The 12,771-nt window shown below is 43.7% G+C and overlaps 1 non-coding gene and 1 pseudogene across 1 annotated transcript; both read right to left on the bottom strand.

The window, feature by feature from the left end:
- Positions 1-965: 965 nt before the first annotated feature.
- Positions 966-1,124, bottom strand: LOC148996288 (U1 spliceosomal RNA). The gene has a single exon (XR_016147720.1). It is a non-coding gene; the product is annotated as a U1 spliceosomal RNA (small nuclear RNA).
- Positions 1,125-4,358: 3,234 nt separating this feature from the next.
- Positions 4,359-4,532, bottom strand: LOC148996287 (U2 spliceosomal RNA; annotated as a pseudogene).
- Positions 4,533-12,771: the final 8,239 nt, after the last annotated feature.

The following is a 12,771-nucleotide window of genomic DNA, read 5'->3' as shown; positions in this document are numbered from 1 at the left end:
TCTGGAGTGCAACCTGGGATTTTGGATCATCAACATTCCGCCTTAAAAGTGAGCGGGCAGACCAAAGCGTCCGTGGTAGAGACTTGAAACTCTGAGGGATGGTAGGACCGGCCCGGTACTACAACCTCACCAAGGCTCGCCCCGATCGGCCCCAAGGTGGCGCTGCAGCGATCAAAAGTACGAAATGGCTCGTAACTCCTCGACCGTCGGTCGCAGACCCAAGTGTCTTACATCACCGGAATCCTTGGCTCGAGCCGAACAAGATGCATGCCTCGGATTGGGTGGTCGCGCTGGCGAGATTTTCGGGTATTTTGGATTTTCTGAAAAACCTACTTTTGCACACTAGTCCTAGGTTTTTTGCCCGATCTGACCCAAACCGGTGCAGAAAGATTCTCTGGAGTCTGACTGCCAACAGGGATCGGGAAACAGTTGGAATTTCCATCCACGTTGGCGACGGTACGCCAAAACGTTGGGGGTGGGCGAGGCGGGCTTTACTTGAACGGCTATAACTCTCCAACGGAATGAGACAATTGCACCCAACTCGGTACACCTGTGTACGGGCTCAGCCCGTGGTCACGTGAAGAGGAATGCGGCGACTGGCCACTTGGTGGCGCTGTAAACAGAAAAAAACACAACATGGGTGGCTGTGTATCACGTGACGTTTCACACGTGCACAATGTTTTCATACCACATGATAGAACTCCTCATTCCGAACAACTTTGCCTCCAGGACAACTGCTGTGAACTAAGTCGTCCGTCAAATATTGGAGACTATTTGAAGAATTGAGGAGAAAAAAGAAAACCCTCCTCACACAGACCGGTCCTAGACTGTTTCGTATCTCTCGAGCAACCGCCGCAGTTCAACTCTCTGGACTGCCTCTGGATATTGAAGAAGTGGAGAAAAAAAACAAAACAAAAGAACCTCAAGTGGAGCTTTAACAATCTGCCCTTTTAACCAGTGTTGTCCAGGGGAGAGCGCGAACGCAGTCCCCCACTACCATAAATTATGCAGTCGAGATTCCCACATTTGGGGAATTCGCAGGGGTCAGCACAACCCAGAGTGCAATGGCCGAGCCTCGCCCTGGGTGAACCTTTTTTTTTTTTTCTTTCCAGCTCAGAAAGGATTCACTTGAGTCCTATAGAATACGCATAGTATTCATATACACCGAATCCATTCATCATATGCTGTAATCTTTTTTAATTTTTTTAAATAATTTTGTTATTTCCTTTTTTTTCCTTTTTTTTTCAAATTATGGTTAAAAAAAGTTCAATTTCCGACACCATACAACATAAAACATACCATACACAATACAACATGATACATATTCCTCAAATCCATCAAAAGGACTTCGAAATTTCATCTTGTAAGTAGAAAAAAATTGGGGATTTGATTGAAACTTTCCATTTCTTAATAGTTTCAATGAGGGAAAGAGTTTTCCTGTCTTTTAATACATAGTCTCTGATTGTGACAAGGCTTGAAGAGATCACTGTTTCTGCAGGTATATCATAACCTTTAAAACAAGAAATATTCCTTGCTTTCCATAACCCTTCTTTAATGACATTAATAGCTATCCACCATCTTATCCAATCATCCGAGTTCACATTATTCAATTCTCCATACAATATATCCGATTCAGTTGGAAATCTGTATAATTCTACCATCCATTCTCGTACTAAGGACCAGACCTCTCTAGCATATTTGCAAAAATAAAACAAGTGGCTAATAGACTCGTCTTCTCCACACCTAAACTTAGGGCATCGTGAGCTCCTTGACATGTTTCTTTTTTCCAAAAAAACACGAGTAGGTAAGCATTGATGGACCACTTGCCAAGCGGTATCTTTATGGGAATTAAACAGGGAGCTATTATCTACATTCTTCCAGACTGTAACACAGTCAGATTCAGTGAGATTTCCTACTGGGGTAATTCTCTCTAATCCTGGATATAACTTCTCTTGAATAGTTACTCTGTTTAATTTCTCAATAGGGATGTGAGGGGTTGTCACTTTCCTCAAAAGGGATAGCACCTTATCATACATTTCAGGTCTATATTCGGCATGTGGAGTATTTTGCGAGAGTCTCATTCCCCAAGCATTAGCGACCTGTTGACCTATCCAAAGTTTGGCGAAACAATGCCATAAGATGCCTTGGTTCTCTGTCAGACAGGCTTTTAAAATAGGTGTAATGAACATAGAAACCAGTTTGGACCCCAATTCTGGGACTGCCATCCCTCCTTTGCTTATTGGCTTATACAGTATTTCTCGTCTAATTTTTTCATGCTGTGAACTCCAGAAAAAACTAAACAAGGCCTTCCTAATAGATCTTATAAACTGTATTGGTGCCGGGAAAGTTGAGGCTAAAAAAGTAAGAGAGGCCAAAATCTCTGCATTAATTATCAGCACTTTCCCTCTCAGAGTAAGGTCTCGCTCTTTCCATTGCTTCAGTTTCCACTTTATTTTATTAAGTCTATAATCCCAATTTATCTTATCCATGTCTTTCCCCACAAAAAGGCCCAGAATTTTAATGGATTTTACCTGTTTTTTAAAGCCTAAATTTAATTGAGGCTCTTTCCAACCCGAGTACAGAACCTCTGTCTTGGATTTATTAATCTTAGCTCCTGTAGCTAGAGCGAACCTCTCACAAGTTTCCAGCGTTTCTTTTATGGAATTATTATCCGTGAGGAAAAGTGTTAAATCGTCCATATAAAGAGAAACTTTGGCCACTCTACCTGAACCACCTGGAATTGGAAAGCCCCTAATCCTAGGGTTCCGTCTAAGAGTACAGGCCAATGGCTCAATTGCCAAAACAAACAACAGTGGGGACAAACTACAACCCTGACGCACACCCGAACAAACATCGAATGGCTCTGACAAGTGCCCATTCACCAAAACTCTACTTTGGCAACCTGCATACAATAGGCTGATCCATGCACAAATGGTTGAGCTAAAGCCCAAACGCTTCAGCAATGTATGTAAATAATGATGGTCTATGCTATCAAAGGCCTTTTCCAGGTCAAGGCCCAAAATTGCCAGAGATAGTTTACGTTCTTGTGCGTACAGGTATATATCTCTTGCTAATGCTAGATTATCTTGTATAGATCTCCCTTTAATCCCGCATGTTTGGTCATTGCTGATAAATTTTGGCATATCAGGCTGGAGTTTAAAAAAGAGCGCCTTGGACAAGATTTTTACATCTACTCCTAACAAGGTCAAAGGTCGCCAATTTTTTAGCTCCTGTCTATCGCCTTTCTTGAACAACAAGGAGATAACTCCTTCTCTTAAAGAAGACGGAAGTTTTCCTATGTGTAGGCTTTCCATAAACATCCTCAACAAAGGTTCTTTTAACTCTTCCCAAAAGGTTATATAAAATTCCTTTGGTAGCCCATCCGCTCCTGGGCATTTATTGTTACTCATACTTCTTACTGCTTTGGTCAAATCCTCTACACATAGGTTTATGTCATCAATTCTCAAATCTCCTTGAGTGTTACTATCCATTTCAGAAAGGAAAGCAACAATTTCATCATTTTTCCTATTTTTTGAGCTATACAAGTTCTTATAAAAGGAGAAGACATGAGATACTATATTGTGTGTGCCTGTTATTACTTTGTTCTCTTGGGTTTTTATAGAATCTAAACTTTGGGATCCAGTAAGCTTCCTAAAAAAATATCTAGTGCATTTTTCATTGGATTCAAAATGCTGAACTCTACTCCTTATAATGTAGGTCTTGTTCTTATCAGCCATTATTTTAGCCATTTCTCTCTTAAGTTTTGCAATATCATCTGCCACATTAAATCCCGAAAGAGACATTGTGTACAGAGTTTGTAGATCTCTCTGACATTTCTTAAACCGATAATTATTTTTTGATGTAATTTTCTTGCTTTTCTTTATAAAAAACTCCTTTATTCTGATTTTAAGATCCTGCCACCAATCACCTATTGAAGAATATATGTCTTGCAGTGATTCCCATTGGTATAACATCCCTGGGTGAACCACCTTCCTGATCATGGTGTCTCCCCTGCCAGGTAAGTATGAATTCCCAGGCCTTCAGTCAGAAGCACCCTGTCCCTCTCCCCAATCCTCACCAGCGGTTTGCCAGTCAAAAAAGGGGCTTTTTTTTTTTTTTTTGCACGCTCCGCATCCGGCTCCATGAGCCATAAATGTACATAATGCGCCGTCCCCGAATAGTGGACGGATCAGATGTTAAACCGACAGAGGAACAGGGGTTCCTTTTTGTCTTGTTTTTACACCACAATTCTACCCAGGCTAGTATAGCACATGATCACCTACAACACCCACTCACACTAGCTCCATTATCACCGTCTGCCACACAAGACCACTACATTTCTTTCATTGAACACTTTAGGAGGGTGCACCGTTCCCAGAAGTACTGCAATACCGGGTCGATGCGTGGAGTGGACGGAGCAAGCCCCTATTCCATCTCCCAGGACCAAAAATCAATTTAATATGTGGTGCCCGGGTAGGGCACGTATCAGATATTAAACTGATAAGAACAGATTTTTTCTTTCGAAAAGTTTTATTGTCACAGTGTCATTCCATTATTTCCATTTGCATGTACATTTTTTCTTTTAGATCACATTTTTACACATATTAAAAGGGACACATTATATACTGTTAAAAGTTTCTTGTGTTTGTGTGTTGTGTAAAAAGTCCATGTATGTTTTAAAAGAAAGGTAAATGGTTTAAATAATAGGAATAAAACAATAAAACATGTCAGATAAAAACCAATAAAACAATAAATTATGCCACATAAAACATCTCTTGTACAGGATCGAGGGTGAGTCCCTATCAAGAATGTCCATTCACTCCAGGTCTCCAGAACAGGCCCCGGACTCCTCGCTTCCAGCGCCCAGCGGAGATCCCCTCTCCTCCGGCCCGCTGGCCCGCTGTTCCCGTAGCCGGTGTGGTGAGGGTGCATCTACGGGCGGCCAGGATCGGGGGTGGCCGGGACCTCTTTGGTGTGACCCCAGCCCCCCCATCCGAATAACGACGTCCGGCGCCTCCTGCAGCGCAGATCTAACTAATTGCTCGCACGCGTGGAGGGGCACCGTAACGCGTTTCCCCACCAGCAGGTTTCTGGTGGCCCAGATGGCATCCTTGATATGGTTGAGGGTGAGCCAGAGCGAGGTAAATTGCTGTGATGTTAGCTCCTTCAAGCCCTGACCCACCCCCAGGATGGCGAGCCTGTATCCCACCTGGGCCCGACCCGCCGGCAGGCACGGGAAAAACAGGGGGCTGGTCTTGGCCCACAGGTCCCGCGCAGCACCGCACTCCCAGAGCAGATGGTGGACGGTCTCCGGGGAACCACATCCGGACCGTGGGCAGGTGGGGTTTTTGGCCATGCCTCTGGAGTGCATAACCGCCCTGACCGGGAGGATCTCATGGGCCACCATCCACGACAAGTCCTTAAGCCTGTTCTGGAGAGCTGGGTGGGCTGCGTTCCTCCAAACGTCTTTGGCCTCACCTAGTGTGAGGCCTGGAACTGGACTCACCGATTCTCGATCCTGCACAAGAGAGACAAGAGACTTGTGGTTAGTTAAAACAGTGGCATCATTCGTTTCTAAAAGGTATTTCTTTAAAAAATTCTTAATAAAAAGATGTTCTTTTGACAGATTAAAAGACACTGGACATTTAAGATCAACGGGTAAAATTTTCAAAGATCTTAAGTATGACCCCACATAGCAAACAGATCCGGAACGGATCTGCCGCGGAGGTAAGAACCAGGTCCGGAACGGAGTCCACTTGCACAGCGCAACGGATCCGGAACAGATCCGGATTGCGGATCCAGACTAGATCCGCGGCAGACCCTATCCGGATCCGATCTGGACCCGTTCATTTTGGAATGAAAACCTATCAGATCACTCATTCAAAACTAGTAATCTGACCAAAACTACAAAAATATTTCAAATCTATTGGTGGACCAACATTAGATAGACTGCCCACTAAACAACATGATGTCCAAAAGATGTCTTTTCATCGTCTTTGTCACAAAAGTCGGATGCTGAAAAGACGTCCACTGAGGAGCCAGAATTAAAGTTTTTATGACGTGTTTTTTTGACGTGTTCTGCACGTCCGATGTAGACGTTCATCGAACCTTCGTACAAGTTTAAAAACTAGGTCAAATGTGGCCATCGTGTTTAAAACTCATGTTTATATCAATGTCATTTCCTTACATTGTTTAGATGAGGTTTAGATGTTGATATGTTTCATTTTAAGTCACCATTGTGGTGATGAGTGTTTGCTTTAGTTGGGCTCTTGGTCCCAATTCTTCTTACTTTAACTTCTCTTTGGTTGTTGTAACTGTGTGTTTGTATAACACTATTGTTGTTGCATAGAAAGCCAAGAAAAAGTAAAATCGGCTGTCATCAGCTCCTTGTTGATGATGACAAAAACACAAAGCGAGCTTTTAATGATGTGTGTAGACTTTTGTCCTTATATCTGCTGTTTATAACCACCTATTTTGTGGAACTGCGTTATTTGGACCAGTACCATTACAATTGTTGCTTATTTGAAGGTCAATAAAAATCATGTGTACTCAATGTTTTGAGCAAATATATCACATAGTCACACACAGACATCACGATTTTGCATATGATTCTCAACAACGGTGACAACCAAAACAAAAACAGCTTGGGAATCAAGGATTTTTTGTACTTTGAAAACTACCCATCATGCATTGCAGCATGAAGCTTTTTTTATTGTCACCGTTCTTGTGATACATACGCAAAATCTTGATGTATGTGTGTGACTATAAGGTAAATTTCCTAATAACATTGTTTAACAAGCTTTTTTTTATTCACCTTCTAATAAATGCTAATTTTAATGGTATACAAATAACACAGTTCCACAAGATAGGTGGTTATGAATGGCAGAAATAAAGACTAAACTCTAAACACAACATCAAATGCTCACTTTGTGACTTAGCAATGATAATCAACAAGCTGATGCCAGCATCTCACTTTTTCTTGGCTTTCTGTGCAACAACAATAGTGTTATACAATCACACAGTTACTACAACCAAAGTAAAGTTAAAGTAAGATGAATTGGGACCAAGAGCCCAACTAAAGCAAACACTCATCACCACAATGGTTTCTTAAAATGAAACATCAACATCTAAACCTCATCTAAACAATGTAAGGAAATGACATTGATATAAACATGAGTTTTAAACACGATGGCCACATTTGACCTAGTTTTTAAACTTGTACGAAGGTTTGATGAACGTCTACATCGGACGTGCAGAACACGTCAAAAAAACACGTCATAAAAACTTTAATTCTGGCTCCTCAGTGGACGTCTTTTCAGCATCCGACTTTTGTGACAAAGACGTTGAAAAGACATCTTTTGGACATCATTTTGTTTAGTGGGCAGTCTATCTAATGTTGGCCCACCAATAGATTTGAAATATTTTTGTAGTTTTGGCCAGATTACTAGTTTTGAATGAGTGATCTGATAGGTTTTCATTCCAAAATGAACGGGTCCAGATCGGATCCGGATAGGGTCTGCCGCGGATCTAGTCTGGATCCGCAATCCGGATCTGTTCCGGATCCGTTGCGCTGTGCAAGTGGACTCCGTTCCGGACCTGGTTCTTACCTCCGCGGCAGATCCGTTCCGGATCTGTTTGCTATGTGGGACCCCATCCAGAATCGGGTCATGGCTGCTGTCTTGTGTTCTCTGGATGGGGTCAGGGCGTATTTAATGTGGAGGGCAGTGAAGCGGCTGCCTAAAAACAGGTGGGGGTCTGGGAGCCCTTTTCCGCCATTCTCTTTTTTCTTTTTGACGACCTCCCTCTTGAGTCTTTCCCACTTGGACCCCCACAGGAAATAAAATACCGCCCTCTCCAACTTGGCTAGGAATCGTCTTGGGGGACTAAAAACAGAACAGACAAGTAAAATCAGTGGTAAAATCACAGCTTTAAAAATTAAAATCTTGCCTTCATACGTCAGTTGTCTTAGTCCCCAAAAGCCCAGTCTTTGCCTAACTTTCCCTAACATGTCAGTCCAGTTACCCTGTCCTCCACCCTCCCTGTCAAATTTCACACCTAAAATTTTCAAATTATTATCTTTAAAATCCAAATCTAGTCCGCCTTTGTCAACGTCCCCCCACGGCCCGAAGAGCAGGGCCTCGGACTTACTCCTGTTAAGCTTGGCGCCCGAGGCCCGACCGTACCAGTCAGTCAAGTCCATTGCTCTTCGTACTGATAAAAGGTCAGTCGCTAAAAGGGTCACGTCGTCCATATATAAAACACAGGTCGCCGTCAGTCCACCAGTTCCTGGGATGTCTAGTCCTTTAATCCATTTATCCCTTCTCAAGATTTGTGCCAGTGGCTCAATACAAGCCACGTACAGAAGGGGAGATAAGGGACACCCCTGACGGACACCGCTGCGGATATTTACAGCTTTGGTAAGATGCCCATTTACAAGAATTTTGCTGCCCAAGTCCTCATACAGCAGTCCCACCCAAGCTAGAAACCTCTCAGAAAAGCCCATTTTTTGCAGTACCTGAAGGAGGTACTGGTGCGAAACTCGATCAAATGCTTTTTCGAAGTCTAAATTTAGGACTACAAGCCGAATGTTTCTGTCTCTCGCATAACAGATGGCGTCTCTGATCAGTATTAGGCTGTCCGTGATCTTCCTGCCGGGCACAGCGCAAGCTTGATCCAGGTGGATTACGTCCTCTAAAACGGTCGACATGCGTGTAGCTAAAATTTTACTAAAAAGTTTACAATCATAATTTAAAAGAGTGATTGGTCGCCAGTTTCTTAAGTCAGTCTTGTCTCCTTTTTTGTACAGTAGTGTAACTATCCCTACTCTAAAGCTGTCTGGAAGTCTGTCAAGAGTCTCAAATTCTTTAAAAACTGTAAGTAAGTCGTGTGCTAAAATGTCCCAGAAAGTCAGGTAAAACTCAAAGGGGAGTCCGTCCATGCCCGGTGACTTCCCCTTCTTAAAACCCTTTAAAGCTTTTTTCAACTCTAAAAGATTAAAATCCTGGGATAAAAGCACATTTGGACTCTTAACTTTTTTATCTAAAACCCCTAAAACTTCCTCTAAGGTGCCATTGTGTACCTCTTTAGTGTCATATAAATTACTGTAAAAACTTTCAATTTCCCCTAAAATCTGTTCAGTTGTGTTTACTTCCTCCCCTCTAAAAGTTTTTAAAGCATTGATGGACCCTCCCCGAGCTATTGTCTTTTTAAAAAAATATCTGGTACACTTCTCTCCTTCCTCTAACTCCCTTTCTTTACATCTTAAAATGACACCTTTGCTCTTTATTTCAGACAGATCTGACATTTCTTTCTTTACTTCTTTTATTTCATTTGTAAAATCCAATCCATTGTTTAAAAGGTTAAAATATCTCTGCAGTCTTTTTTGCAACCCCATCATGCGTCTTTTTTCTTTATTCTTTTTTTCTCTCCCAATTTGTTTAAAAAACCGTCCTGTCCTTTGTTTCACCATCTCCCACCACTGTGCACGTGAGTCGTAAAAGTCCTGGAGGGTCTGCCATTGGCTGAACTGCTCCCTATACTCTTTTACCACTTCCTCGTCTTCTAACAGGGAACAGTTCAGCTTCCACAGCCCTCCCCCTGCAGTCACACCCGTGGGAAGTGAAAGAGTGCAAGACAGCATCATGTGATCGGAAAAAAAGAGGGGGGTCAATGTAGCATCGGTCGGCGGGAGGTCCCTTGTAAAAACATAGTCAATTCGAGAGGCTCTGGCACCGTCACCACTGAACCAGGTGAAGCCCTCCTCTCTTTGATGCATTGTTTTAAAACAGTCGACTAACTTAAAATCTTTGACTATATTTTGTAATAAAACCGATGTCTTGTCTACCTTAAAATCATCTCCTACCCTCTTTCTGTCATTTTTTGATAAAACACAATTAAAATCCCCTGCTACCACTAGGGGAGCCCTGCCTAGCATGTGGGGTTGCGAGTCTTCTAAAAGCTCATACCTGTTCTTTTTTTCTGTAAAACCATACATATTTAAAATATTAAGATCCTTACCTAAAAAAGTCAGATTTGCTAAAATTGCCCGCCCGTCCCTCACCACAGTGCTGCCCTTCACCAAAAGGTTGGGATTTTTTATTAAAATAGCAACACCGTCATTTTTGTTAAAATTGGACCCACTCCAAATGGAAAATCCTGGGGTCCCAATCTCCTCCCACTTCCTGTAATTTGTTAAAAAAGGCAAACCACATTCTTGCAATAAAAACACATCTGACTTAAAAGTTTTTAAAAAGGATAACACACTCTGTGCTCGCAGAGTAGACCTCACACTTCTCACATTGATTGTAGAGATAGTGAGGGCCATGAGCAGTATGGTTAAAAATACAAGCATTAATAGAAGAATAAAACCAAAAGACTGCAGAAAGTTACATTAAAATCATGTTATGTCATGTATCACTTGCTTCTCCTTTTCCCCAGAAAAACTGGGATCAGGAGGGCAAATGCTCGTCACCTTGGAGTCCACAGAGAGGGCCTCTTGTGGATCCTTCGGCGACGATGTTATTAGCTTAACGTGCAAAAAGGAGACTTCATTGGGAGAATCTGCGGGCCACACACGGTCTAGATCTACCAAGGAGGTACTATCTAGCCGGAGCGATGCCCGCAGCCTTTTCTCCTCTGTTTGAAGCAGAGGAGATCTCGCAGACCTTTTTTGCACCTGAGCATTGGGAAGTGAACCCTCGGATTCACCCCCACTATCCACCACGCTAACCTCCGATACGGTGTAGAGTGAGGAAGCCGTTACATCCTCCTCCTCTATTTTGTTTTCGCTTATCTCTTGTTGGGGAACGGCTTCCTCACTCTGTTTGCTGTTAAAACTTGGCTCCGCCCCTATGGCCGCCCCACTTCCTTCCTCTTGCCCACTTCCTGAGGCTGGCTGGGAAATAGAATTTCCCGCCAAAACCTCAGGGACCGCCTCCTCCTTCCTTTGCTCTTTTGTTTGTTCCACATGTGGGGCGGCCATTTTGTTACCTTTCAATTTGTTGGCAAAACTTTTAGGGCAATCTCTGTAGAGATGGTTAGTTTCACCACAAAGATTACACCTTCTGCCAATGGTACATTCTTCAAAAGTATGACCAATTCCTCTACACTTCCCACATGTTAATTCATTGCATGCATCGGCTAAATGCCCCATTCTCCCACACTTTCTGCACAATTTAGGCATTCCTTGATAGTGAATGTAGCCTCTGTTCTCTCCCAACACAATCATTGAAGGTAGATGTTTCAGGCCCTGGTAGCCCCCGGCGTCTTCCCATTGTTTAATGGGAATTCGCCAGGAGCAATTCCAGATGCCGTCTTCATCTAACACTTTGACTGGTTGCCCCCGAACAGTGCAAAATCTACCCAACCAGACACAAATGTCTTCTCCATTCACAGTTTCATTAAACATCCTGACAATCACGGTTTTAAGTGAATTGTCAGAAAGTTTTTCCACAGTAAACATTGAAAACTGGGCTTTGCATGCATCAAACCTTTGCCAGAATTCAGTTAACAGGGAAGCGCTTTTGAAACTTAAATCAAAACCTTTGTTCAGGGGGAGAGTTACCAAGCAGTTCAAGTCATCAGGTTTAAAATTGAGGGTTTTCTGGATCAGCTTCCTGGAGAAGTCAAGACGTGACAACCCCAGGAGCTTACCATTCACCTCTTTAAATAAAAACCGCACGCTGTGGTGCCTCCGCATGCCGGCACGGGCAGCCGACATGGTGGAGGCACCAACAGCCTAAAACTTAAAAAAACAATAAATAAATAAATAAATAGATAAAAAGGTCTTACCTTAAAACCGAACCGGAATAAAAGCAGCTGGATCAATGTACCTCTCAAAAGTTTGAGGCTCAAGTCACGGAAGGACCCGAGCCGGAAAAACCTCCAAGAGGCGATCGCTGTCTCTACCTTGGGACCAGACACTTGATCTTAGCCAAAAGGCAGAGAAGCGATGACGCAGCGACGCCGAGGCGGGGGAGCCGGCAAAGGCCACGCCCACCTGGGCCGCGGCGAGAGGGTCTAAGGTCGCCGGCAAACAAGCTCAGCTCAGATTGGTTGACACCGAAAATGGATCACAACAGAGTGCACAGCAAAGACACTCTGGAGTGCAACCTGGGATTTTGGATCATCAACATTCCGCCTTAAAAGTGAGCGGGCAGACCAAAGCGTCCGTGGTAGAGACTTGAAACTCTGAGGGATGGTAGGACCGGCCCGGTACTACAACCTCACCAAGGCTCGCCCCGATCGGCCCCAAGGTGGCGCTGCAGCGATCAAAAGTACGAAATGGCTCGTAACTCCTCGACCGTCGGTCGCAGACCCAAGTGTCTTACATCACCGGAATCCTTGGCTCGAGCCGAACAAGATGCATGCCTCGGATTGGGTGGTCGCGCTGGCGAGATTTTCGGGTATTTTGGATTTTCTGAAAAACCTACTTTTGCACACTAGTCCTAGGTTTTTTGCCCGATCTGACCCAAACCGGTGCAGAAAGATTCTCTGGAGTCTGACTGCCAACAGGGATCGGGAAACAGTTGGAATTTCCATCCACGTTGGCGACGGTACGCCAAAACGTTGGGGGTGGGCGAGGCGGGCTTTACTTGAACGGCTATAACTCTCCAACGGAATGAGACAATTGCACCCAACTCGGTACACCTGTGTACGGGCTCAGCCCGTGGTCACGTGAAGAGGAATGCGGCGACTGGCCACTTGGTGGCGCTGTAAACAGAAAAAAACACAACATGGGTGGCTGTGTATCACGTGACGTTTCACACGTGC

The sequence above is a fragment of the Pimephales promelas genome, chromosome 2, assembly GCF_988280905.1.
Source record: "Pimephales promelas chromosome 2, fPimPro1.hap1.1, whole genome shotgun sequence".
NCBI classification, from domain to species: Eukaryota; Metazoa; Chordata; class Actinopteri; order Cypriniformes; family Leuciscidae; genus Pimephales; species Pimephales promelas.
The sequence above is the reverse complement of the archived record's forward strand: the minus strand, read 5'-3'. Positions and strand labels throughout refer to the sequence as shown.